This window comes from Solanum dulcamara, chromosome 6, assembly GCF_947179165.1.
Source record: "Solanum dulcamara chromosome 6, daSolDulc1.2, whole genome shotgun sequence".
In the NCBI taxonomy this organism is placed as follows: domain Eukaryota; kingdom Viridiplantae; phylum Streptophyta; class Magnoliopsida; order Solanales; family Solanaceae; genus Solanum; species Solanum dulcamara.
In genome coordinates, this window is record NC_077242.1 from 27,233,112 (window position 1) to 27,260,363 (window position 27,252).

The 27,252-nt window shown below is 36.6% G+C and overlaps 1 pseudogene; it reads right to left on the bottom strand.

The window, feature by feature from the left end:
* Positions 1 to 8,104: 8,104 nt before the first annotated feature.
* On the bottom strand, positions 8,105 to 26,171 carry LOC129893319 (uncharacterized; annotated as a pseudogene).
* Between the last annotated feature and the right edge of the window lie 1,081 nt (positions 26,172 to 27,252).

The following is a 27,252-nucleotide window of genomic DNA, read 5'->3' on the forward strand; positions in this document are numbered from 1 at the left end:
CCTTTCCTCTGTTCTTCCTGCTCCTCTCTCATCCTTTCCCTCTTATTTATTTTTCAGAAATTGAAAGAATATCCCAAAAGATTTATTCAACAGTCCATTGATTCAGGTATCCTATTTTTAATATGTATCTTTTTTTGATTTTTTCATGTTTTTATGATTTTATTTTGTATATTGGGGTTTATATAATTTAGATTACTTTCTAAAGACATATAAGGTAGTTTGTTTTTGTTAGTAGTTAAGTCTGCTAAATAGCTATTTAAAGAATTGAGTGTCTCTATTTCCTTTTCAGTTCTTCTAATTTATATTTTTAATCGAATTTTTTATTGTTAAGCAAATCTGTATCCATGTATTTTTTTCGTAGTGTAGATATAATTTTCAGATTTTTTCCCTGTACATCTATTTTGTATTCATTCGAATAATTATGCTTTTTATATTTTGAACCAATTCTAATTTTGTTTGATGAATATTTTATTTTCTCTTTAATTTGTATTCATTCCAAAGTTATCTAAATAGTTGTATTTTTTCTTTAAATGGTTGAATTGCGGATTTAGTTTGTTGCTTTTTCCAGAAATTTTATCATTTTTCTATAACTGTATTCATTCCAATACATATGACTTTTGTATATGTATCCATTTTAATTTAAACTATGCATTTTTCATGAATCTTGTATTTCTTTTTTGTTTGTATTCATTCCAAAGTTATGGCAAAAAGATTTCATATTTTTCCAAAAAAATGTTTGAAAAATGTGTAACTACTATTGTCTGTCAGAATATTGTATTCGTTCTCAAATTCCATACATTCAGATTTATATGCTTTTTAAATTTGTATCTTTCAAATTTTAATGAGGCGTCTTTCAATTACAATGTATTTATTTTATTTTTGTATTCATTCCAAATATATGCAAGCTAGAATAGTTCTTTTTAGTTTTATTTGTTCCAAATTTATGCAAGATAGACTAGTTCTTTTTAGTATATATTCATTCCAAAGTTATGCAAGTTAGACTAAGTCTTTTTAATTTGTATTCGTTCCAAAGTTATGCAAGTTAGAATACAATTCTTTCAAAAACAATCAAAATAGAAAATAATGACATAAAAATACATAAAATAATTAGAATCATAAGCATCATATATAAAAGGAAAGACTTAAGTGTTATCAAGAATAACTATGTGATATACGGAAAACTAAACATTGTAGCCAAACTCATCATTATAGATGTTCAAACAAGGAACTAATATTGAAGGAATTCAAATTACCCAACAAGAATTCAAAGATCAATTTCTATTTCTAAAAGAATATAAAGATCAATAACTAAGCGAGGTGTGGTCCATTCCTATATGACCGCCTATTATGACCTTTATAACTACATGTACTACACGAATTCTTCATCTTCTTCACATATAGCTCACTGTATAATTTGTCACAAACGTTTTTGGTGGCCTACCAGAAAATTGTTTGAATTTTGGTGGTCATAATATATCATCTTCAATGTAAAGAGATACATTCCACTCGCTTCGATCAGGTAAGGGAAATATTGGAGTGTTGTATATAACCAGCAATCTATGTGGCTTGCACAGGTCCGAACAATATTGATCAGGAAAAAATATTTCTTCTCTAACTCAGCCCAAGCATGCGAACATAGTATTTCATCCATTTGAAATCTCTCACATATACAAGTTTTATTTTCGAGGCATACTATAAATGTTGTACCTTCATCATTTACAATGTGCACATAATTACTTGTTGCTACAACCCGTTAAACAAAAAAATACAACATGTTGTTTGTTACAGGTTATCCAAATAAAATATGTATTTCAATAATCTAAAAAATACCAAATTACAACCAAATTAAGATTGAAAAAATGGAATTACAATAACATTGTATTTTATGACCAGTAATGCTCTCATGCATTTATTTTATTGTAATGACCCTCCAGGTCATTTTCGTATTTTTTGATCTTTTCAGCATTTAGAGCTTTCCTATAGTGAGCCCAAGTCATTTATAACTTGCTAGCACTGATAGTTCGGTCGCCTAGTCGTTCATTTGGGTTTTATGCCCGTTTTCCTAATTTGGAGCTCTTAGAGTTTGAATGATTGACTTCGGTCAAAATTCTAAGAAGACGACCTCAAAATGGAATTTCGATGGTTTCATCAGCTCCAGAATGGTTATTTTAGGCTAGTAGCATGCTTAGCTCGAGTTTCAAGCTTTTTGGTGCGAGTTTAAGCCATTAGGCGTTTTAGCCTTTAAGTTTTAGCCTAAGGTTGACTTTGGTCAACATTCTTGGTAAACATGCTCGAATTAAAATTCCATCAGCTTGATTAACTTTAAAATATCAAGTTTGTTCTAGAACAATCTTTTATGCAGTTCCCGAGGCATCTAATCTCATTTCAAGCCTTCTTGTAGAATTGGCAAATATGGTGCATGGGTGTAGGACCCACTTTTTATTGAGATGATCATAGATTGAAATTTGGACTGCGCCGTTGAGTTTGGAATGTCGAATTTGGTGTGGTAGCATAGTCTGTTTGGTCGCATGGGATTCCGAATGAATCTCGAGCACCTGTCAGAGATTTGGCCATCTCCAAAACTCCGCTGACGTAGTTGAGTCTGGTGCCGTCTCTAAAGAGACCCCTGGTCGCTAAAGCAACAAAAGTGTCTCTAAAATGACCATGACCTTTTGGGTGGGTGTCGCTTAAGCGACTTGGAGGTCGCTAAAGTGACTAGTCGCTAAAGCAATAAAGCAATAAGATAACGCTAAAGCGAGCCCCGCCTCCTTGAGGTGGTCGCTTAAGCTACCTTCAAGGTCACTTTTGCAATACCTAAGTTTCATATTAAGACCCATTTTTAGCCTTTTCCCCAAAACTTCAAACCTCCATAACTTGAGTTCTAGAGCTTCAAATTAGGCGATTCCAAGTCCGAGAGCTTCGTTTTGATTGTGGATACGTGGTGGAATTTGGGGGAGCATGAAGATTGTTGATTTGAGGTAATTTCATTCCCAAAGAGTCTGCCCTAGCTTAGTTTAAGCTTTAATTGTGATTTAATTTTTTGGGATGACTTCTCTTGTTTTGAGCATTAATTTGTGGCTCATTTTAGGGTACAAGTTCAATAACGCGTTTAGAACCTTTTTACGGAGTTGATTCCAGGGTTTCCATCGTAGGTCCCATAATCCCCTTTTTGAATGGGTCTATCTCCAGAAAAATATAATTTTAGTGTCAAAACGTTTGTATTGACGAGGTGATATTTTGATAGCGTGGAGTCAATTGGAGTTTTTTTTGGACCGAAAAGCTACCGGGAAGTGGACTTGGAGCGCGCGTGTTCTGCTTCAAGGTAGGCTATCGCCTTCATTCCTTTGACTGAGCTTCATGAGGTATTGTTTAGTATAAATTGCTTGTGGATTGGATCGTATGTGATGGGTTAGGCTCAGGTTCTTGCTTCCTTATCTTGGTATGAGCCTTAGGCTAGGTTGCCTTTTTGAGACTTTCAATTTAATTGGTAAAATTATTGATTATGCCTTAGTTTGGCCTTGATTAGCCTATTTTAGATGGCTTATTCGATGTTTATGGTGGTTGGCAGAATTGTGCCTTAGAATTGAGTTTGGGGTTGACCCTTAGTTGTTGTAGCTGTTGTCGGCAGGAATTCCTGAGTTTTAGTGCCCTTCTCTATTGCAGTACCTATTTTGTAGCCTTGTGTAGTGGATTTCACCCGGTTAGGCTTGTGAGTTACTATTGGGCCCCATTTCTAGATTTAGAGTTAGAATTCTCTACGCTTTCTTATTACCATTTGGCGAGGCTAGTTGTGTTTATACTCTCGAGGTTGTACTTTGGTTGGATCTAGAGCTATTGATTAACTAGCTGAACACCTGTTTCCTCATATCCTCCTCCTTGTTACCAGTTATGGTTGAGCTCCCTTTTGGGTCTTGTTGTTGAGTTAGAGGAGTAGACTTGAGCCCTAGGCCTTGGTTCAGTTTTATGTGTTAGTCCTATTTCTATGCTCTAGAGAGTAAGGTACTTATGGCGTCATTATTGTATGTGATTGTACTTGTTGTTTGGGTGCTCGTCATGGCATGCATTGCATTAGACCCTTGGTTTCTCACAGATGTAGTCGACTCCAGTGCATGTATTGGTTCTTGGCATTAATTTAAGAAAGCTGGGTTGTAACCCAAACTATTTTATACAAATTTTCTAAATGTGGGTCGTACTACCTTTATTACTACTATTTACAGTGGACTGAAGGCATCGAGGATGCACTTATTTTCTTATATTAGTTTGATCGGAGAGAGTTCTCGATCTTTTCTATACTAATTTTACTAGTTTTCTCCGGTCACCGCGATGGAGTGGATTCTAGATGATTGGGTATACAAATTGAGATCTATATTGATATGAGACCTAGATCGGGACCAGGTAGGTATATAGGAGAGTTTCTGATCCCCCCATGGTGATCCTAGAGAGGTGCATGGATCCTACTTCTTGGCCGAAACTAGAAGTAGGTGTATATATTTTGGAATAAGACACTTAGCACTGATGTACTACTGGTTTTATTGCATAACTCTAATTCATATATGCATTGCCTATCACCATCATAGTTGTTTATACCTATTGGTAGTATGGTATGCCGCGCGGGTTTAATTATTTATGAGTGAACCTCCTACGCACACAGGGGATCGGGAGGTATTATCTGATTATTTACGAACTTGTGGTTGTATAAAGGGTGGTCTCTTGTTTGGAGGTAGTTACTGCCCTTGTTCTTATTTATCTAACCTCTTTGTGCAGGGATTTAGTTGATACGGTCCCTTAGGCCTTTATGTGATACCTTTGTTCACTTTTGTTAGTAGGTTGTCACTTAGTTGTCCTCCTTTATAGTGTTTTGTTGTGTTTAGGTTCTGGGTTGGCGCCACTAGGTACGTCCTTTGTTTCCATACTTGTTCCCTATCTTCTCCCTTCATTGTATCAGATGCTTCTTATTGCAGGCTTCCGTATTATTCTTGTTAGTTGTTTGTGATATATATTCCTTGCTTACTTGTTTTATACTTGCTTTACCTTTGGAGCTCTGTTGGTCGATGCCTGCTAAGTGCTACTTGTTGGTACTCATACTACACTTCTGCACCCTTAGATCATAGTACGGGTTTCCTTTGTTTATTTAGACATCGTGCGGAGCATCTCTTGGATTTTGGAGACTTGGGTGAGCTCTTGGTGTTCAGAGTTGTCTAACTCCCTCTGTTTTGGCTTGGACTAGTCTTTATTTTGTATTCAGAGAAAGTTGCACTATTATTATATCTATATCAACCTTGTACTTTCTTATTTGGTTTAGTAGCTCGACTACTGACTGATATCAAGTCTTGGGGGTTATCTTGTTTTATTGTTCTCATTCTTCTTTCCTTCTTATTATTGTTATTATTAATATTATTATTATTTATTTATTTCCTTTCGCTTGTGATAGTCTGTTGCCTATGGTTTCGGACTGTGGGGTTAGGCTTACCTACTGGTGGGTTGATAGTAGGTGCCATTAGGACCTGAGAAATCGGGTAGTGATGGAGTGGTATCAGAGTTTATGTTCGTCTGTATCGTTGGTATAAGATCAACTGCCTAGTAAAGTTCTACGGATCGGTACAAAGACGTATGTATCCTATCTTTGGGAGGCTATAGGGAGTTTTAGGGAAACTTCATTCTTGACTCCTTATCGAGTGAAAATTTCTTTGATTAACCTCTAAATACTTTCTTGGAATTCTTTCCTCCTTAGATGGATAGTACGAGCTTTCCGATGGGCATGGCTAAAGAATCAACACATACTACCAAGGCTTCGACAGTATCTATGACCACTTCGGTCCCTTTGGGTCCAAAGTTGGAGATTTTGCATCTCGTTGAGCATACACCACATGCAGGAGTAGTTTTGGGTGCATTGAGTGGCTCGCAGCCTAGGGTTGGACTTATAGGTCCTCAGTAAGGTCCTTCGTCGGTCTTTGAGTATGTGATGGAGTTTCTAGAGTGGACAGGGCATGCTATTATATTGTTCGTTAGGGAGTAAGACACGACTCAATAATTTATTGAGGGATTGATTTTTCCATTCCCCCTAGCATCACAACACTTGGTAGCACTTGGGTCTACTTTTCCCCAAGTGGTCATTTATGTGAGGTCTATGGAGCATGCATGTATGGAGACTTACAGAGGTAAAGATAGGAGATCTCGTCGTCAGCGCAGTAGAGGTAGCACGTTGCTCTGAGGTAGGCATCATCCTTGGGAGGGTTACTCTCACCCTCGACCTATCGACCCATGGCGGGAGCACCTCAGGTTCCAGGTGGTCCTGTGATAGGTTATGGTACCCACGGTGGACAGAGTTCACAACAAAATTCTCAAGGTGTGCCTTTTGAGCATCCAGGTTCTGGGGTTCATTCTATGCCAGCCAGACCATCTCACCAGGCTGCATTTGGTGGGAAGTTCTATACGTACGGTGAGTTTGGACATCCAAATAGGGAGTGTCCTACAGTCACACATCGCAGGTGACATGCTTGGCAAGATCGAGTTCGTATGGCTCAGGTACAGTCAGTTAGAGGTGGTACCCTGAGTGTCATAGTTATAGATATAGATGTTCAGTTTGGGGTCAGACACATTCCATCCTATGCTCCTATAGACCAGACAGAGGACGATATTCCATGTATTGATTGTATTTGTGCAAATTTGTTTCTAGGACATTCCTTGCTTGTAGTGTATGGTTGTAGGGATCTTCATGCCCATCGTTTCTTACTTGACTCGCTATATTCATCTTGTGAGTCTGATGATTTCTTTACTTGGACTTATGTGGGCATGCTTACTTAGCGTGATTACATACCTATTTTTGCCATGACAACTTTACTTGAATTTATGTGTATGTGTTTATCTTCCGTAGGTGATTTCTTTTAGTAGTGGATCATATCAGTTTTACTGTTATGTTGCAGTAGTGGTAGAGTTATACCTTGTGTATGTTGAGCTTAGTTGATTGCTCCGGTGGGTTTTGTTTAGCTATTCAAGAGTTTTCTTGGTTTAGTCCTCCCCTCTTCCTAGTTTACCCTCCGAGTGTACTTAGCTAGTGTGTGGTTGCTGCCGATAGAAGAGTGTGATAGTAGCTTTGGGCCCTCGTGGTTTACTGTAGATTCACCTTTAAACAATATGATAGTTTATAAATTTAATCGTTATAAAAGTTTGACGATTAAAACACAACTAGAAAAGCAAAGCCGCTTGTACTGAGCACAATCCCAATACTAAAATAGTCCAAAGTTAAGGTCAAGACGAATTAAAAATTGATTAATTTGTAGCATGTGGGACTTCAGTAACTTTGTAAGGAAATAATTCTTTTATTCATGTTTTGATCAAATTTTGATGCAATTTGAAAGTCTTAAAAATGTTTATGTTTTGTCAAATTACAAATGCTTTTGACTAATTCATAATACAATTCTCATGTAGCTTGCAATTACATATTAGGTCATTTGGTATGTGAAATAGGTGTATATTTCAGGATCAAGCAACAATAATAATAAAAATATACGTGTAATTTTACAAGTGAGATCTGAAGAGGATAGAGTGAACACAGACATTGCCTCAACCTCATAATGATAGAAAGATTATTTTCAATATACCCTTAGATTAAATAAAGCCTGCCAAACAATTTGTAAATGGAAATACATATATGAGAATAATAGCAACAACAAAACAATGCAAAATAATTTGAAATGAAGAGTATCACACAATAAATCGGGGAACTATACCTAACTAAAATTTTCAATTATGAACTATAGATTTATGATCAATTACTTATGAAGGTTTATGAATGATAACCTTTTACACTAATAGGCAATCTCCAAGTTCATCAAGGTCATGTATAATCACTTTCCCCAAATACTTCTTCAATTTGCTTCTACCTTATGACACATGATGCCTTTTAAATGAATTTCTATCCTATCCATGTCTTTGGTCACTTGGCTGTCCAATCACCATTATCAAATATACTAGTTTAGAAACCAAATTTATTAGTTACTTGTCAGTTCATAATGATCTAGACAATTACTATGCAATTCATACGTAAGCAGACGGCATACAAGTGTACGGCAAACATAAATGCGGAAATGTAGAAAATGCAATCTGCGGCGAATATTTCATGGATACTCATAAAATTAACACAACACCAATTAGTTCATCTAATAAGACTAGTCCATAGTAGGAGGCCATAGCAACATAATCCATAATATTCCCTTCATTTACAAATGCATGTTTCAAACTTAGACGCTACATACTTATCTGCTAGGTATTCAAGAACAAGTACAGAGTTGCCTCTCAGAAGAGACTAGAAGATTATGTCTAGTTGTTCAGAGGCCCACACACCGAGGATAAGATGTGTAGAGTGCCAATTATTCTTGTTTCTTGATGTAATGCAGTATTTGGGAGAATTACACTAGTCCAATTTCAGAAGGAAAGGTAGTCTTTTTTAATCGGCCAAGGAACCCCTGCCATCACTGCCTCAATCTCTGCAATCTTCCGCGGACATTTGCTCATGTTACCAGGAAGTCAGTGAACACACCACATCACTTTCAATTCTGACTCCACCAAAAGCTCTACACTTGTTGATCTCAACACGATTCAAAAACTGTGACACCGCTGGATTCTCCAAGGCAGGAAGTAGCAAGGCATCAATGAAGTAACAACCAGGCTCCACAGTGATCACCTAAAAGCAATCCGCACGATTATAGCATAACCAAATTTGCATTATGCCAATCATTCAAAACAGCAGGGGAACAATGTAAAGAGCTTGAATAGATTTAACTCTGTTAACTGAGCGAGACTCCATCCATATCCCTACTAGTGGTCTTTCTTTCATTATTTCTAGGAATAGTGAGGATTAAGAAACTTTATCTGGGTGGAGGTTTTGCAGACAGACACAAAAAATGGCCCATTGATGTCTAGATTCCATGAATTACTTTGAACCCAATGGACTATTTCAGCTACCATACGGCCATACCCACTATGTTATTTTTAATATTCTTTCGTGTTATTTTAACCAAAAAACATAGAAGTTCACTAGGTCAATAATCAACCTTGAATTTATCTTTTTTAATTGTGGCAATAAGCTGTGACTTATCAAGTAAATTTTAAGACAAACATGCAGGTGGTATTGAAGAAGTCATTTCAGATCTATTAACAAAAGTGTCATTGAAAAGACATGAGCATGTTGTTTGTACTCGTTATCATTCATCGATTGCATGGCTAACACGTCCATGTTGGGTGAATTTTCAAGAACCACATTAGTGCTTATTCAGTGACAATTCACGAAATAGTAGTTTAGACCTAGTTTAAATCGAATATGTAATGTCGCCAAAACTTAGACTACTGACCATTCCCTTTAAGAGCTTTCTGCTCGTATGTAGAGAGCTCAATCCAGGTTCTTTTGGTCTTTCAGCTCCCTGAAATTGTAAGTCAGTTATTCACCTCTTAATTGTATCCAGATAATATATGAAGAACTGCAGGCTACTTATCGAAGGAAGACATTAATTGAAGAAAATATTAAACCTTCAAGTAACCCCCAGGATCATGAGTATCAATTCCAAGAAGGTGCCCCAATCCATGAGGCATGAAAACAGCACCAAGTTGCTCGGCCATCATTTTATCAACATCCCTTTGACCAAAGTAAAGAAATCCCTATTCCATATCAGCTATTCCAGACTCTATAGGAAAGGCTCATGAGAGAGTAATTCAACAAGGGAATAGAAGATACCCAACAAGTAGGTGCCCTTTCTTCAGTGATTCCAAAATGACCCTTTCAGCTAATCTGCAATTCATGGTGAAATACAAGTGAGAAACAAGAGACAATGATTTGTGTAAAGGCAGCTATTCATGCCATGTGGTAGCCGACAGTTAGACCCTATTTCACCTGATTTTTGGCAGTCATAAACACCTATAGATGCAGATAAAGCTTCATGTTTCTATTATAGCATAAACTACAACATGTTTGAACTTGTCATAGCATCTCATTATTTCCAAAAAAGAAGGGTAACGTCAATTAATTGTTCAGGGACAGTTTTGTCAGAATCTTTGTGAATATTCTAAAATATATGTAAATACAGTAGGTAGCTTAATTTACTCCTATAGAAATTTAGGTATTGATTTCCTTTCTTTTTTAGGACATCTAAACATAGCTATTTTAACCCTAATAGCTTGAGGGAATATCAAGCCGAGTTCCTCTTATTTTCTCTTCCAATTCACAAGTTTCACTAATTTCATGGTAAAATAAGACAGACAAATTCATCTTCCGAGAATAGAACTTCAGCAAATTCAAACGTCAGAAACTTTTAATTTTTTGCTTCATGATATTCCTGATACTTGCACTATAACCTTATTGATGGACCTTGATTCTAAAAGCTCTCCATGGAGCTTTTGTCCTTAGAGGTTTCATGTGCGTCCAATCAAGTTTGCTCAATCTGTTCAATTGACACCAAACAGACCTAGTGGATAAATCAGAAAAAAAAAATTAGACCAGAGAATGCAATTGGGAGAGGGGTATATAGAGTTTACACTCATTTCAAAGCTCCAAACTTCCACAGTCATTCTTCTGTCCATGTCCGAAGAGAGAGAACTAACTTTCTGAGGTTTGTGGTTAGGGATGTAGATTATTACACCCTCCGTTATGATTTTGATGTCTAGCAAATTTTACATGACTCTAAAAGATTATTAAAACAATGACATAACAACTTATCAAGTCAGAATGTTTACTCTAGAGAACTTCATGATAAGGGACTCCAGATGTGTGTCTGTAGTTACTCTTCTCGTTTATCTAGATTTTTCTTTTTTGTTGACAATCCTTTTGTTTATGGAACTATTGGAAGTGGGGCAAATGATATTCTGATTGCATATAATAAGTAATGAGATATTCCACTTTCGAAAAGTGAACATCATCTTAACATCCTCAAAAAGAAATGTTCAATTTGAAATTGAGGGGACAAGCTACAATTCGTTATTTGTATGACCTAAACAAAATATAGAATCAACTGATTTTGCGAAGACATTAGGCAAAGCATATCATCATTAAGTGATCCAAGTTCTGTCATAAGTTTTCTAGCGATTCTACCTGTTGATTTGTGAATCAGAAAAAGAAAAAATGAAGATGATCTCAACAACTTATACCAAACTCAAAATTTGGACAGCAAAGTCGTACTTATGCATATCGACCCAACTCACTCCAGGCCTCATGGCAGAAATAACAGCATCATGAACATCAAGGACAGCCTGCAAATAAGAGTGATAACATAATAATGAAACGTTTTGATATATTCCAAGGTGAAGTCAAAGCACATGAACATTGAAAATCACATTCAAAGGTCCTATAAGCTTCATATTCTGTCTTAATACAGGCCTTACATGGAAAAAAGTTGAAGGTGGAAGGCTCAAAGACGTACATAGTTTGCTGCATAAGTTCATGAGTGCGCTTCCTAACGAGTGGTTTCAGTCAGGTTAAGGGATCACTAGAGACTAAAGTCTGTATTTTGATCCTAAGCCAAGTAATGCACTTTTTAATAAAAAACAATCTTGTCAGCTCACAACCATAGCTTGTGCACCAATGAAATGCACATCATATTTCCCCATTTTAAAGGAAAATCATCAACAAGAGAACATCATGCATACTCCATTGGAACCCTACATGGGCATGTTTGCTTTCCTACAGGCCTGACAGCAAAAGCATTATCCTATTACGCGCAGGAGAGAATGCTCACAGTATATAAAAGTGACTGGTCACGAGTAAATTTCCCATTTACCTGCAAAATTCACAAGTGGAAATTTTAAGGAATATAAGCATTACAGGTTATAGCCAAAACACACCAGGAGCTGCATCATAGTATAGATGGTCAGTGCTAAGAAGTAAAATAATTGATACTTGTGCAATTTAAAGTAGTGAGCACAAGAAGAGGGGAAGCTATGCGGAGGAGGTATCCAAGCATACAGTACAATGCTGAGTAAGAACTTTCTATAGATCTGCTAGCAACAAGCACTACTGGCACCTAGACCTATGATTTAAGAGCCAATCATGCAGTGGTTACTCAAAAAAGAGCTAAATATGGGATAAATAACTTAGTGCTTGACATGGCAGATGCCTCACTATCGATGCTTTGGATAAGCAAATAAGCAAAAAGAAAATGAACAGACTGAAAGAGATCCAAACAAATGCATAAACAGAGTATTCAACAAGCAAATTATCACAATATAATTTATGTAGAATAATTAACAATGTTACAGTGTGCTAATGTGTTCGAGGAATACATGGTCCACATTTCCTCCAGATCACTGAAGAGCATATATATTCTTCATGTGAATGTTTATTGTTATATTTCTAGGTGAAACTCGCTACAAGAACTTTAACAAGCAAAATAAAAGTACAATGAGCCTACAAATGTGAAGGACACATGTACTCACTGGAAAGGAACAAGTTATGTCAGCCCCGTAAAAGTGGTATTCCGCTCCCATATCTAGAAGTGTCATATCTCCCTCTTGCAATGTCTGCACAATGTAAGACAAATAAGAGAGCATATTCGTGAGAAGTAAAAGCACGGGAAAATATTATTAAGATGCATAAACTAATTGTCTTTCATCGATTTACATGCAGATTTTACACAATCAATAGACCTATCAATGTGGGACAATTGATACATTATTATATACCCTAACTCCCCCTCAAGCCGGTGCATATAAGTCATATGTATTGAGCTTGTTACAGATGTATTTTATACAAGGACTTGTGAAAATATCTGCAAGTTGATCAACTTTACAAACTTTGTAATAATATCTCCTGAGAGCATCGTTTCTCTCTGACGAAGTGATAATCAATCTCAAGTTTAGTCCTATCATGTAACACCAAATTTGATGCAATATGAAGGGTGGCTTGATTATCACACAAAAGTTTCATCTGACTAATTTCGCCAAATTTCAACTCCCAGAGCAACTATTTGATCCAAACTAGCTCACATGTTGCCATAGTCATTGCTCAATATTCTGCCTCTGCACAAGATCGAGCAACCACACTCAATTTCTTGCTTGTTCAAGACACTAAATTATCTCCTACTAAAACACAATATCCACATATGTAGAATGTCTATCAAAAGGTGATCCTTCCCAATCAACATTTGTGTATCCAACCCTACGCTCATGGCCTTAATTCTCGACTGGTAGTTCTTTGCTTTGGGCTGATTTTATATACTGAAGAATGCAGACAACTACATCCCAATGATTACTACAGATAATTACTACAAGGAGAGTACATAAACTAACTTACAACACTCACTGTAAAGGAAATGTCAGGTTTATGTCACATGAAGTAATTCAACTTTCCAACCAACCGCTTGTATTTTGCAGGATCGCTAAGAGGCTCCTCATGTATGCTAGAAACTTAGCATTAAGGTAGGACTGTCAATAGGTTTACGACTTGTCATTCCTATCTACTCAAGAATGTCTAAATCATACTTTTGTTGTGAAATAACGATAATCTACATTGAGCAAACCTAAAAAAATGTCAATCTACCCAAATCCTTAGTTTGAAAGTGTTGAAAGAGATGTTGCTTCAAACTTGTGATACCATCTTGATCATTGCCAATAATGACGGTATCATCAACAAAAACCTAAACAAAAACATAGATTGGGAGACGACAAAACACAGAGAGAATAACTTGTCTACGAGTCATGCTAAACTCTTAAATAGACTATGTTAAACTTAGCAAATCAGGCTCAAGGAGACTATTTTAGACCATAGAGTGACTGGCGCATTCAACATACAAGGCAACTAGTCTCCGCTGAGCAACAAAACGAAGTGGTTGCTCCATATAAACTTCATCATTAAGGTCATCGTGAAGAAAAACATTTTTAATGTCCAAATGATAAATAGGTTAATGGCGAGCAACAACCAAAGATAGAAAGCGGTAGACTTTTTCTATTTTAGCCATGGGAGAGAAAGTATCACTGTAATCAAGTCCAAATATCTAAGTATATTCTTTAGTAACAAAGTAGGCTGAGAAAATTGCCAAATTGACCGAAACGTTGTTGGTTGATAGAGTTGGATGGAAAGTTCCTAAAAATAATCTGGAAGTAGTGAAGGGAGGTCTAAAGGCTCGGTCGAGTTCCAAGTGCAAATGGAAGTTTTGAATGGTTGTAGCGTAACACAAACTTGGCCAGAAAAATCAGACAAAAGGAGTTGCCATATTAGGGTTTTGGAGATCGGAAACTAACGAAAAACTAGATATTCTGGCTCGGAACAACTTTGTGATCTCCAAGATCCAGATTTGCTTCCAAAGGTGGCAAGAGATAACCTCACGCGTGAGTTGGGTGGGTCTTTTGGTTGAAATGGAATGGCTTTTCTTTTAATCTTTTTATTTGTTTTTATCGTGAATGAGGAAAACAACATAATGAAGGCAGTCACTCAACAAAGATTGATCTGAAATCTTATCCAAATCCAATATAGACCTTTGGGTACATGAGTTGCATACATCAGTGTACTTACACTTTCCATCTATTGTAATGATAAACGACACATCTCGTCAAAAAAAACTATATAGATCTGAGCTTCATGTGGCGCGTGAGCACACGTAGGGGTCGTCCTCTAAAGCGGTTGATGAGGTTTGGTTATTGGAGAGTGGGGAGACCCTATGGTTTCTCCCTTAGAAACCTTAGAAAATCATCGAAAATTGAAGCACGACAACCAGCTATCTAAGTTCTCTTTCTAAGATGTTTCTCACCACTGCTCTGATAACATGTGAGAAGTAAAGGCATGGGAAAATATTATTAAGATGTAAGATGCTGGGAATTCTTATGAAAGTGAGTTAGAAAGAAAGGAAATTACTAGTGGTAACAAACTTTAAGAATCTTAAACACAATTTATAGCCAATAAATTTGTATGTATGGAGTGGACAAAACTCCCAAAAATTGATATTCAAACATATATTCAATAATCTTTAAAAATAATCCTGACAGATATTTATAGGATGCACTTGTCTACAAAAAACAACTAGAAAACCGAAAAGCCTAAACTTATAGTAGTATTGGTAACTACTTGAGAGAATCAAGAAGGCAGTTACTTCATGTTTGGCTAACTGGTCCATGTACAGTTCCAGAATCTCTATTTCCCCTTTCACACTTTCTTTTTTCTAAATTATGTCTTCAAAGGTGGGGTCATACCAGTGCACCCGCCTTGAAAAGACGCCATGTCCTCGAGGAGAAAAAAAGGAAACTAACCAACAAATAAGTTATACTCTTCCCAACTAGCTGCTTTTTCAACAAGATGATGACACCATTGAATGAGTAATTCTAAAGTTGAAATCACAGGTCCTTTCACCCAACAGTGGGACGAAGCAAGGAACCATGAAAAATTGGATGTACATTCACCGTTGGAGGCAGCTGCAATTCGTAAGCAACATGACCCATTTTGCGAATAATTTATATGGACCAAAATAGTGATGAGACTTCTCATTAGGACATTTGGAAAGACTCTTCTGACGATAAGGCTGCATACGAAATAAAACAGCATCACCCACGTTAAAAGGCAATTCACGTCCCTTTGAATCAGCTTGGGATTTCATACGAGATTGAGCCTTCAAGAGATTGGAGTGCAGTAATAAGATCTGGTAACGCGCCAAAAGTTGCACTTTAAGATCAGCATGTTTAGTTTCACCGGGAACAAAAGGATGTCATGATGGTGGCTACCTCCCATACACAACTGGAAAAGGAGTCATATGAGTCGATGAATGGTAGCCCGTGTTGAAAGAACACTCGGCCCAAGCTAAATATTGATACCACAATTTAGGACTTGTTTGACCATAGATATCCCAAGAAGTTTTTGGGAAAAGTTTTCGAAAATTTGTCTGGCCATAAAATTTGTCAAGTTTTGGCAAAACAATTAGGGAAAAAAACCCCAAGATCCCAAAAACTAGAAAAAAGTGGTTTTGGGGCCAAAATCTAGTTTTTGGCTTCTTTTAAAAATTTAAAACTTACTCCTAACTTTTATATTTTACAAAAAGAACACATTAATTATTACTCCAACTATAATCTATCTATCCAACCAAGCCTTCATTAAACCAGTCCTATATATAAAGAACAAATGAATTTACGACCAATATGCAGAAGCAAGTTAAACCTAAAAAGTAGAAGAAACCCTAGTGAAAATTGTTCTACTAGACTATGTGGCAATCCACTGAGAAGACACAATAAAAGGTAAAGGGCAGCCCGATGCACTAAAGTTCCCGCTATGCGCAGGGTCCGGGGAAGGGCCCGACCACAAGGGTCTATTGTACGCAGCCTTACCTTGCATTTCTGCCAGAGGCTGTTTCCAAGGCTTGAACCCATGACCTCCTGGTCACATGACAACAACTTTACCAGTTACTCCAAGGCTCCCCTTCAAGACACAATAAAAGGTAATTTGCTAAAATTTACATATGATTTCTTGTTGTATGAATTTTCTTAGGTAATTGTTCTATTGGTAGTTTTTATTAAAACATCGTGTTATGATTTTGGATAATGTATTATCTAGTTCGTTAAAAAAAGGACCATTTTGTGTCAAACTTATGGTATTTTTAATAGTTTTTAGAACTTCTGGGTATAAATCATATTTGATGTTTTTTTTTTAAAAAAGTGAAATATGTTTCCCAAAAACTTTGGCCAAACACATGTTGAAACTTCACCCAACACCGACTTGCCAAAAATATTTGGGAACCCATAGCCAAACGCTAATTTAGGCTTTTCATGAACAATACAACGCAAATGGCTTCAAGGAAAGAAGTAACCATACGAAGAAGACGAGTACGACTATGAGGAAAAAGTTCTTGCTAGAAAGCACTCAAGAAAATAACATCATAATCTGAAACAGAACATGGTAATCCATGTAATTGAATAATTTCCCTACAAAACAAAGAGCCACTGTTTTGGCAGTGAACGGATGAGATAAAGCCAGAAAATAACTATATTTGCTGAACCTACCCACTACCACAAGAATAGTGTCATAACAATTTGAAGAAGGAAGACCCACAATAAAGCCCAGGGAAATGTCTTCCCAAACTCGGTTGGGAATCGACAAAGGAACCGAAGTTTCATATTTATTTTGCTGACAAATCAAATAATTCTGGACAAACAACTTAATATCCTGCTTCAAACATGGCCAGAAAAAAATTGCAGAAACTCTTTTGAGAGTTTTTCAAATATCCCCCATGTCCTCCTCTTGATAGAGAGAATCATGTGCCTCAGCTAAAATCTTGGCTTTAACCTTGGGATAATTAGGAATTACCAACCGCGATTTGTAGTAAAGATGGCTGGCAGACAATGAAAAATCTGAATGAGAAGAAGGGACAACAAAAAGTTTATCTAAAAGTTGCTTGGTATATGGATCAGCTTTAAGTGCTTCCCTTAAAGTGCTAAAATCCAATGAAACAGGCATTCCTATAGTCAAAAGATCAGCATGTTCAAGGCAGTGAGACAGCGCATCAGCTCCTTTATTTTCACTACCTTATAGACAATAGTGAAATCAAACGGCAATAGCTTCATCAACAAAGGGTGTTATTCAGCAGTAGTTATCCTCTGCTTCAGGAGATATTTTAGGCTGCAATGATAAGTTGTCACGCCAAAATGCTGACCCAATAGATAGTGCTTCCACTTTTATAATGCATGAACTAATGATCATATGTAGATTTAACTCTACTAGAAAAGGAATATCCCTTACTGAAATTACTGAAATAGGTTAGACGATGACTTTGTTGAAGTAGAATGGCACCAACACCATCAGTTGAAGCATCACATTCAACAGTAAATTGTTGAGTGAAATTGGGTAGATGAAGAACAAGTACTGATGTCAAGACTCGAGACACTTTTAAGTTGCTGAAAAGCCTCTTCTGTTTTTGGATTCCATATGAAAGCATCCTTTTTGGTCAAAGCTGTTGAGGGACGAGCAAGAATACCATAGTTCTTGACAACCCTCGGTAATAACCCGTAAGTCCCAAAAAACCTCAAACTTCCTTCACATTCTTTGGCAGAGGCCATCCAAGACTGCGGATATTTTTTCTGGATCCACAGCTACTTCTACTCCCTTTCTGGAAATCACATGACCTAAAAACCCAATCTGAGGTGGTGCAAACAGACACTTCTTGGAATTAGCAAAAATGATTGGTGGAAAGGAGGTGAAGAACTATCAAGAGATGGTTTTGGTGTTGCTGAAGGGTAGGATTATAGATTAAACAAAGTCAAAGAAAACCAAGATGAATTTTCTGAGATATGGTCTGAAAAGGTCATTCATAGCAGATTGGAAAGTGGCGGGAGCATTAGTGAGTCTGAAAGGCAGTACAAGAAATTCATAATGCCTAGAATGAGTGTGTGGAGATCAATTAGAAACTTATGGCATGCTTTCTATGCAAAACAAGATTTTAATGTGAATAATGGGAGGAAGATTAGTTTTTGGGAAAATAACTGGTTAGGGAATGGGAGTCTCAACCTCATGTTTCCAGATATTCATTATCTGAACCAAACAGCAAGGGGCTACTCTCCATGAAGTATGGTCTGAACATGGATGGAACCTCACTTTCAGAAGACTGATGCAAGATTGGAAGATAGAGAGATTAGCTGAATTTTACGGTGCACTTGATCAGTTCCCAGGTTTCAAGGAAGGAGAAGACACTCTTAAATGGAAATGCCAGACCAAAGGATTGTTCATTGTGAGTTCTGCATATAGAGAGATGAACCAGATGGGATCCCAAGTTAACTTTTTGCCTTGGAAGCTCATATGGAACGTCAAGATACCATATAAAGTGGCAGTTTTTACTTGGTTGGTGGTGAAAGAGGTTGTACTTACACAAGAGAATCTTATGAAGAGGAGAATACAGATGAGCCCAAGATGTTGTTTTTGTGAGCAGGTTGCAGAGACAATCAACCATCTGTTCTTACATTGCAAAGTGGTTGGTCAGTTGTGGAATTTGTTTACTAGCTTTAGAGGCATGAGCTGGACTGTTCCTAAGAGAACAGAACAGGCTTTAGAGAACTGGAATATGGAGAGCAGTGGCAGCACAGACAAGAACAGATGGAGAATTGTCCCAGCAGTTATTTGGTGGACCATATAGAAAGAAAGGAATTCTAGGAGTTTTGAAAACAAAAGCAGTCCCTTACACAAGATTAAAATGAATTGCATTATCACTTTTTGCTATTGGTGCAGTTCAGAGTTTATAGAAGATCCTGTGGCTATTGTAGACATTCTAGGATCCTTATAAAGATGGAGGAGGATCTAGGGGCAGTTTTTTTTCTTTCTTTTTTTCCTTTATCTATTGCTTCTAGGAAATGTTGTAAATTTTTGGATACCAGCTTTAAGCTGACGATTGATATACAAAATGTTACCTTTATCAAAAAAAATGTGCTTTTGACCCCATTGTCATCTCCTCCATACAGAAGTTTATTCTTTAATGAAGTTCCCTAAAGAAAGAGCAAGGCTCCCTACGAAATGAGGTGCTTTCCTTGGGTGGTTGTAGAAGGGGCATGTAGGATTTAACACAACCTTCAGAAAAACGGTTTCCAGAATTGTTACATGTGTTTGTTGCTTCGGGATATGTAGAGGTCAATCATTTATTTCTCCATTGCGAAGTCACTTCACAGTTCACAAAGCTGGCGATATGTTCCTCAACACTCTGAAGTCCAAATGGTCTATGCCTAGGTCATGAACTCATGATTGGAACTGCTTCAGTGCTGGTACAGGAAAGGCACCAACAAAACAAATTATCCCAGTATGGAACAGTTTATATAGCAAAAATAGGATACCATAAAGGATGATCTTGAACTTTTGTCCCTGCTTAACAAAAAAAAAAATGATCGCAACTTAGAAAATCCATAGACCAAAACTTTGTTGCCCATCAAACATAAGTCTAGTTGTAGTATACACATAAGTTAGTTTTACCTATTAGGCAGGATTTCGGGACATTTCAGTAAGTTACTGAGATTGAAGATAGTGCAATGTGTTGCCTATTGCGAAAGATTTTTCAGTTGCATTGAGCCATTGACTGACTTACATTTCAAAAAGTAATCATGATTAAATTCAATTGTATAGTGCAATGTGTTGCATATTGTGAAAGATTTTTCAGTTGCATTGAGCCATTGACTGACTTACATTTCAAAAAGTAATCATGATTAAATTCAATTGTATTTTTTCAATAATAAGTTAACAACATACAAAGGCGAAGAATATTATTTTGTGTATTATAAGAATGGCTCCTTAATAAATTGGTGGAAAAAGTTGTAAGCAATTGAACAATACAGGTAATATTTGTCAATATATCACGACTGTGACTAATTAACACAATAGGTAGAATGAATAGTATCAAGTGTTGCTCATCTGTTGTAAATTGTGAACAGTTGAGAAACACATGCAACTTTTTCTTTTAAGGCTAAACTTGTGGTCAGTTCAGTGGGTTCATGGTCTCTGACTTACTGAAAAGTCTCAACTCCTGCTTCATTGGCAAAACTAATTTATGCCAACAACTTAGGCCTTATAGGCAACAAAAGTTTTGTCAAACGGATTTTCTTAAGCAGGGGTCATGTTTTAAAAAGTTTTGTTAGTGGAGCCAAAAGTTCAAGACCACCCCTTATGGAAGTCATACTTGCAAATCACCCTATGGAACACCATAGCCACACACATTTGGTGGACAATTTAGAAGGAATATAACCGCGGGATCTTCGCGGGGAAAAATAAGAAGTCCCTAGTCTCAAGTATGTATTTTTTTCGCTAGCCATTAGGTGTGACATGTCTGTTGTAAATTACGATGTTAACGCCATGATAGATTTACATAGCTCGTTACACATCCTGTAAGGTGGAACTTTTTTGGCTATAATATGCCCCAGCACCGGGGTACTATCAACAAAATTACCTTTTGTAGAAGTTTCTCACAAGTAACGGAATTCTCAATAAGGATGACAAAAAAATGTCAGGTAGATATATTTATCCCAATGGTCCTGTATCTTCCTTCTGAGTTTCAGACCTTTACCTTCTATTAATTTCAATCGTTCGTAGGAGAAATAATGGGAAGCCTGCCCTCATCAGTTCACTAGATATGTCTCCATCACTAATTGCCACACAATCACTTCTTCAGCAAATGCTTAATCTTTTTCTTCTTTTTTCCCTTTTTTTATTCGTTTTCCAGCACACCAATTTATCTTTTTTAGTATATATAACAGTGTTTAGTTTATCCTGTGCAACGGGATGACAAGATCATACCTACAATAATTTAAATTAAGTAAGCAGACTGCAGTGAAGAGAAATGACTCCCTCCATCCCATTTTCTGTGAGGCAATTTGACCAGGCATGGTCAGCACAGAGATAAGTAGTGTCTTAAGTCTATTGCTAAAACTAGAGAATTACATTCAAGTAGTTGTCAAAAACTTAATTTGACCATGAAAACATCATAGCATTGTTTAAATTTAAATTCTTAAAACTTTTGAAAGTTGCATGAAACATTACCAACAGATGAAATGTGTCACACCCTTGGGATGCCCTAAAATAGGAAAATTGTCGTCATTGGGATAGAAGGAGTGACCATAAGCAAAAAATTTGACAAGGTACAATTTTTTGTATCTCGCATTTCACAGAATTCTTGGTAAGTCAGTGTGGCCTTCAGCCATTCCTAGAAAGTGTAGTAATTACTCTAGCACTACCATCTCCGGCTAAACTATGTGAACCAACTGGACAAAAACATGGTAAATTTTCTATAATTCTTTGCAATGACTTGGTAAACAATTTGATGAGACATAAACCTAAAATCTGCCGGTTTAGAGCACTTGTGATATCAGTATTAAGCCCATGCAAGAGGTATATTGGTATTCATTGGACAAAACATAAACCTGAAATTCTGCTGGTTTAGAATACTTGTTGCTATCAGTATTAAGCCCATGCAAGAGAAGGAGTAATGGTGCTCCCATCGCTTGGTACTGCTCGAGCAAAACTTCCTTAATCTCATCAGTATAGAAGACCTGGGTAACCTGGTACTTTTCCTGAAAAAGACCAATAAAGGGTAATCAAATCCTTGCATTGCCTTAAACACTTAACGAACAGGATCAGCAATGAAATACAAGTTTGAAAATGAATAGTTACCTGGAAGTGAGAAGGTGGTTTTATTTATCCCATCCAAACAGCATAGTCAGCCGGTAACCTAGGAATAAAGAGCATAGATTTCCCACTTGCTATATCCTTCATCAAGAAAGCAATATTCAAGGATGCTTCAAATTTGTAAGCATTAGAAAGTTAATTAGGTTCACCAGCCACTATCTATTAAATTTCCTTACATTAAAACATTAATAGACTTGATGAAAAAGGAAGAATCGCATATTCCCTATAGAAGCCTCAACTAGTAACACATCTTTCATATGGTTTAAAATATTACGACCCGTAGAAGGGGTCCGTAGACCCAACTTTGCAAATTCCAGTGAGCCCATATTTGAGCACCCAGTTTCCACGAGGGGTCTTCTACGGCCCGTAGGAGTTCCTACGGTCCTAGGATGACCTGTAGACGGACAGAGACAGTTTTTAATGAGGGTTAGCTTGGTCTTTTCCCACCCTTTTCAAACCAAAACCCTAACATTTTGGGACAAATTTAGGTCCCTTATCAGTACCCTACGTGCCTTTTCCCCTCATTAACACTTCAAACACTTAGAGCAAGAGACGAGAAAAGCTAGGGTTCAAGCATATTAATCAAGTTCTTCGATTTTCGCCAAATACAATAAAAGAATGCAAGGAAGGGTTCCCTTCCTTTTTGGTTACATACGTGATGTTCTTCCAGGTATGTAAGGCTATTCATAACATTGGATTGAGTTCGTCCCCGCACCCTACATCTACAATTCGTTCTTATGAGTTCAAGCTTGAGTTTTAGTCCCATTATATTGAGGTTTCGAGTGAGTTATGATGTCTTTCATTGAGTTCTCTGTACAATTATTCTGTTGTGATCATTCCCATAAATTCAAATTCTTGAATTTGTTGTTCATGCTTACATTCACATGAACCCTAGTTGAGTATTTGTAATTGCTTTTACTATGCAGTTTTTGAGTTAAAGAATGAGAAAAAGTTTTGAGCATAGTATATCCCTTGAGTTATAATACAAAAATTACCAAGTTTATACATGATTCCTATCAATTCTAAATGAGTTAGAGTAATTATACATTTATTTATCTTGAGACTGAGTAGAGAAACAAAAGCTATATTTTAATGCATTTACTGAGATTGAGAAGTATAACTATTTTAAATAGAGTGTAGTGAGTAGAGAAGAATTGAGTTAAACGGAGTAAAGTCCAATGAGACTAAATGAGGTAATATTTTGAGTATTTTCACTCACCTGAGTATATGAGCATCATTACATATTTTGGGAGTAGTATTGAGCACCAATTTGGGTAAGAGTTTAGATAACTCAAACCCCATAAACTATGTAGCCATCGTAGGATAGAATCATGTCGTTGGTTCGGGCGACTCCTCACTTCAGTCCTTGAGACGGACTTTTATATGGATCTATGAGTTGAGTTTGCGTCCCTTATCTTGACAAGGTAATGGACGGCTTTGGCAACATGAGCAATATGTTGTATCATCACGATGCTCATAGTAATGATTGTCAGTTAGAGAAACTACCCACTAAGAGAAAATACTATATTATTCTGAGTTGCATTATTATCTTATTATTGTAAAGTTGTGAAGTTTACATTACACTTACATACTTTACTTTAGTCATGTATTTTCAGTATTCATTCTAGTTTAGTATCCAGTGAGTATGCTTCTTTCATCTATTTTACCTATCGGGCATTCCATGTACTGACGTCTCTCGACGCTGTATCGTTTTATGATGCAGATAGAAGTGTTAGAGATTCTCAACAGGTGTATCGTTGAAGATCACCTCCATCCAGCTTTTGGTGAAACCTCCTTGCTTTCGGAGGAACTCTTTCTAGTTCATTTAATCTTTATTTTATTAGTTCATTTGAGGTAGCCGTGGACATGTCCCGATACCTATCTTAGTACTTAGAAGCTTTATAGACAGAGTACAGCGTTATTTTGGTTTTCAGAGTTTATGTGTTAAAACATTTATTTATAATATGTTCAGAGTATTTTTAGCCTATTGTTTAATAGTGATGTTATGCTTTGAATTGCCCATCTGAGGTAGCTTTTCTGTGAGTTAAGTCTTTCGCTTAGTAGTCAGTCAGGCCAAGGATTCGCTTGGAAACTAGCAATGATTTCGAGTATGGCCATGCCTAGAGTGTAGACTCGAAGAGTGACAAGGCACTTAAAGCTTAAAAAAAGACGGAGTATGATCCCTGGCTGCAAATGGCAAATTATCTGGAAGGAAAGAAATTTAAGGTGCGTTGAAGGCAAAAGTAACCCACTCCAAAAGATAAAGCTTATTGTATTCTGCTTTTTCATTTTTGGTGTAAACAAGAGTATATAGAAGACATTGAGGGTTCGTTTGGTAGGATGTACTATAGAATCTAATGTATTCGTTATGGTATTATTTAATCCTTTGTTTGTAGAAATTTTAGTCTATGTATAACTAATACATGTATTAGTTATAAACCTTAGTATCACAGGGTGTATAGCTAATACTTAGCAAACCATGGTAGGAAATACATGGGTTATTAATACATGGATAAGCATTAGTAAAGACAGAACTGCTCCTAATACACAAAGCCAAACAGTGGATAGGAAATACCCAGCATAAACTAATCTCAACATTACTAATACACTCTATTCAGTTTATTCTTATACACTCTATCAAACGACCCCTGAGTTTCTATGACAAGTTCTACAGAAGAATTTTCGTCTAGATTATAATTTGCCTCACTTTCACTGTAATTATGGCCTTCACAGCCTTTTGTGATTTTAATACAATTCTAATACCATTTCAACAAAAGAAAAATTGATTGCACAAAAGTATTTATTGAGGATGACTAGAATCAAACAATAAGTATAATGGATTAATTTAAGTTCCTTAAATCTCTTTGTAAGAGGAAATTTGATCCTAGAGAAGCCCAAATAATTGAATCTTTAAGTTCATTTCTTAGCCTATACTCCTATATTGACTTCAAGAATACAAACAAAAAGCTATCACCTTCACCAAAAAACAAAGAGGAAGTTTTAGCAATGTAATTACTGGAAAGGGAGAATTTGAGTCTCCCTATCAGTTCAAACAAACATGCAATTGAATCTAGACAACATCAGTCAGCACATCATAAGCTATTTCTCGAACAAGGGATTAGACATTTGAGAACTATCCGAGAATCTTTAGAAAGAAAAAAAAAACTCTTATTTATATCAAATCTTACAATAGTTCCATAAAATCCAGGCTCTTTCACTCCAAACAAGTAGGCGAAATAGCTCTCCTGTCTATAAGCAACAGAAGTTAGTAAATAGTTCGATTACTCTCCTCAGTGAACAGATAATTGTTAGGATACAGAACATTGAAGCTCAATTCTAAGCCTGCTGACAGAGATTCTATAATGAAATGTAATTGAGAAAATAAACAAGATGAGAGAAAAGTTGTAACAGGAATGCAAGGATAAATTAAATTATGGTCTGCAATCACTTATTGATATTTGACATCAATTGTTGCATCCATTTATACAAATCAAATCCGACCAATTTGTGAAGGGAACTCCAACTACTGTTATTTTCAGTGACACAGACAACAAGACGTAGAATGGTGAAAGGCCTAATTGTCATACGCTCTTCCAATCATTTGTTAGAAATTACGGTATAACAGAACATAAAATGTCAATTTGTCATGTAATAACTATAGATATATCCATCTGATAGAAACAAGCATAACCAAGTGCAGATAAACAGATATATGATTACTTATACCTGAACAGTTCTGGGTGATCGGTGCAATGTCGAGTTTGCTCCTCACCACCCTAATTCAATTTTTGAGTTCCGAGACGAAAGAAGTCGGAAAAGAAAGCTGAAATGAGTGAAGGTTAAGAAGAAGAAAAAATACTGAAAGAATAGAGAACCTGTAGGGAAACAAAGCCTTGGAGAGGACGAGCGCATGAAGTTAGGTGCTCACGCAGAGAGTTGAAGAGCTTCTCTCGATTGAGTGAGTGGAGTTCCATGGGGATCATCGGGGGAGACAGAGATGATGGAGAACAAAAAGCCATTGGAGAGGTTACCACCGATCAGGCCGTGGCACTAATCGAGGAGTTGGAAATAACATTCGATTATTGATGAAATTTACATAAATATACAATATTAAAAAAATATTTATAATTTATAATAATAATATTTTTTTATTGAACATTTATAATATATTTATAATACAATTTTAATACTCTATAACCTTTTCTCTCTGCATCAATACACAATCCAATCCAGCTCTAGACACATCACAATAAATCACAAACCCATATATTCCCACGGGTAGGGACAATACTGGAGTAGTAGTCAATCTAATTTTCAACTCCTAAAAACTCTTCTCACAAGAATTTGACAATTGAAACTTAGTCTTATTCTAATTCAACTTAGTCAACGGAGACGATATGGATGAAAATCCCTCAACAAATCTCTTATAGTAACCATCCAAATCCAAGAAACTTCTTAATCAGTCGGGGATGTGGGTCTGGGCCAATTCTTAACTGCCTCGATTTTCTGCGAATCAACTCGGATACCTTCACCAGAAATAATGTGGCCTAGGAATGCCATAGATGTAATTCGAAACTCACACTTCAAAAACTTAGCAAATAACTCTCGGTCCTTAAGAGTTTGGAGAACAATTTTGAGATGGTTGGCATGCTCCTCCTCGTTTTTAGAGTAGATCAGAATGTTGTCGATAAACGCGATAACAAACATGTTTATATACTGCTTGAACTCTCTATTCATAAGGTCCATGAATGTTGCAGAGGCATTAGTCAAACCGAAGGACATAACCAAAAACTCATAATAGCTATATCGGGTTCTGTAAGTTGTCTTTGGAATGTCACTTTCTCTCACTTTTCAATTGATAATAGCCTGATCTAAGGTCTATCTTAGAGAAATAAGTGACACCTTGTAGTTGGTCGAACAAGTCATCGATTCTTGGAAGAGGATACTTATTCTTTACGATGATCTCGTTCAACTGACGGTCTTAATGCACATTGTCAGGGAACCATCTTTCTTTCACCCGAATAGGATAGGAGCCCTCCAAGGCGAGACACTCAGCCTAATGAATCCCTTATCTAGAAGGACTCTCAATTGCTCTTTTAACTATTTTAACTTAGTTGGAGCCATTTCTATATGAGAATAGA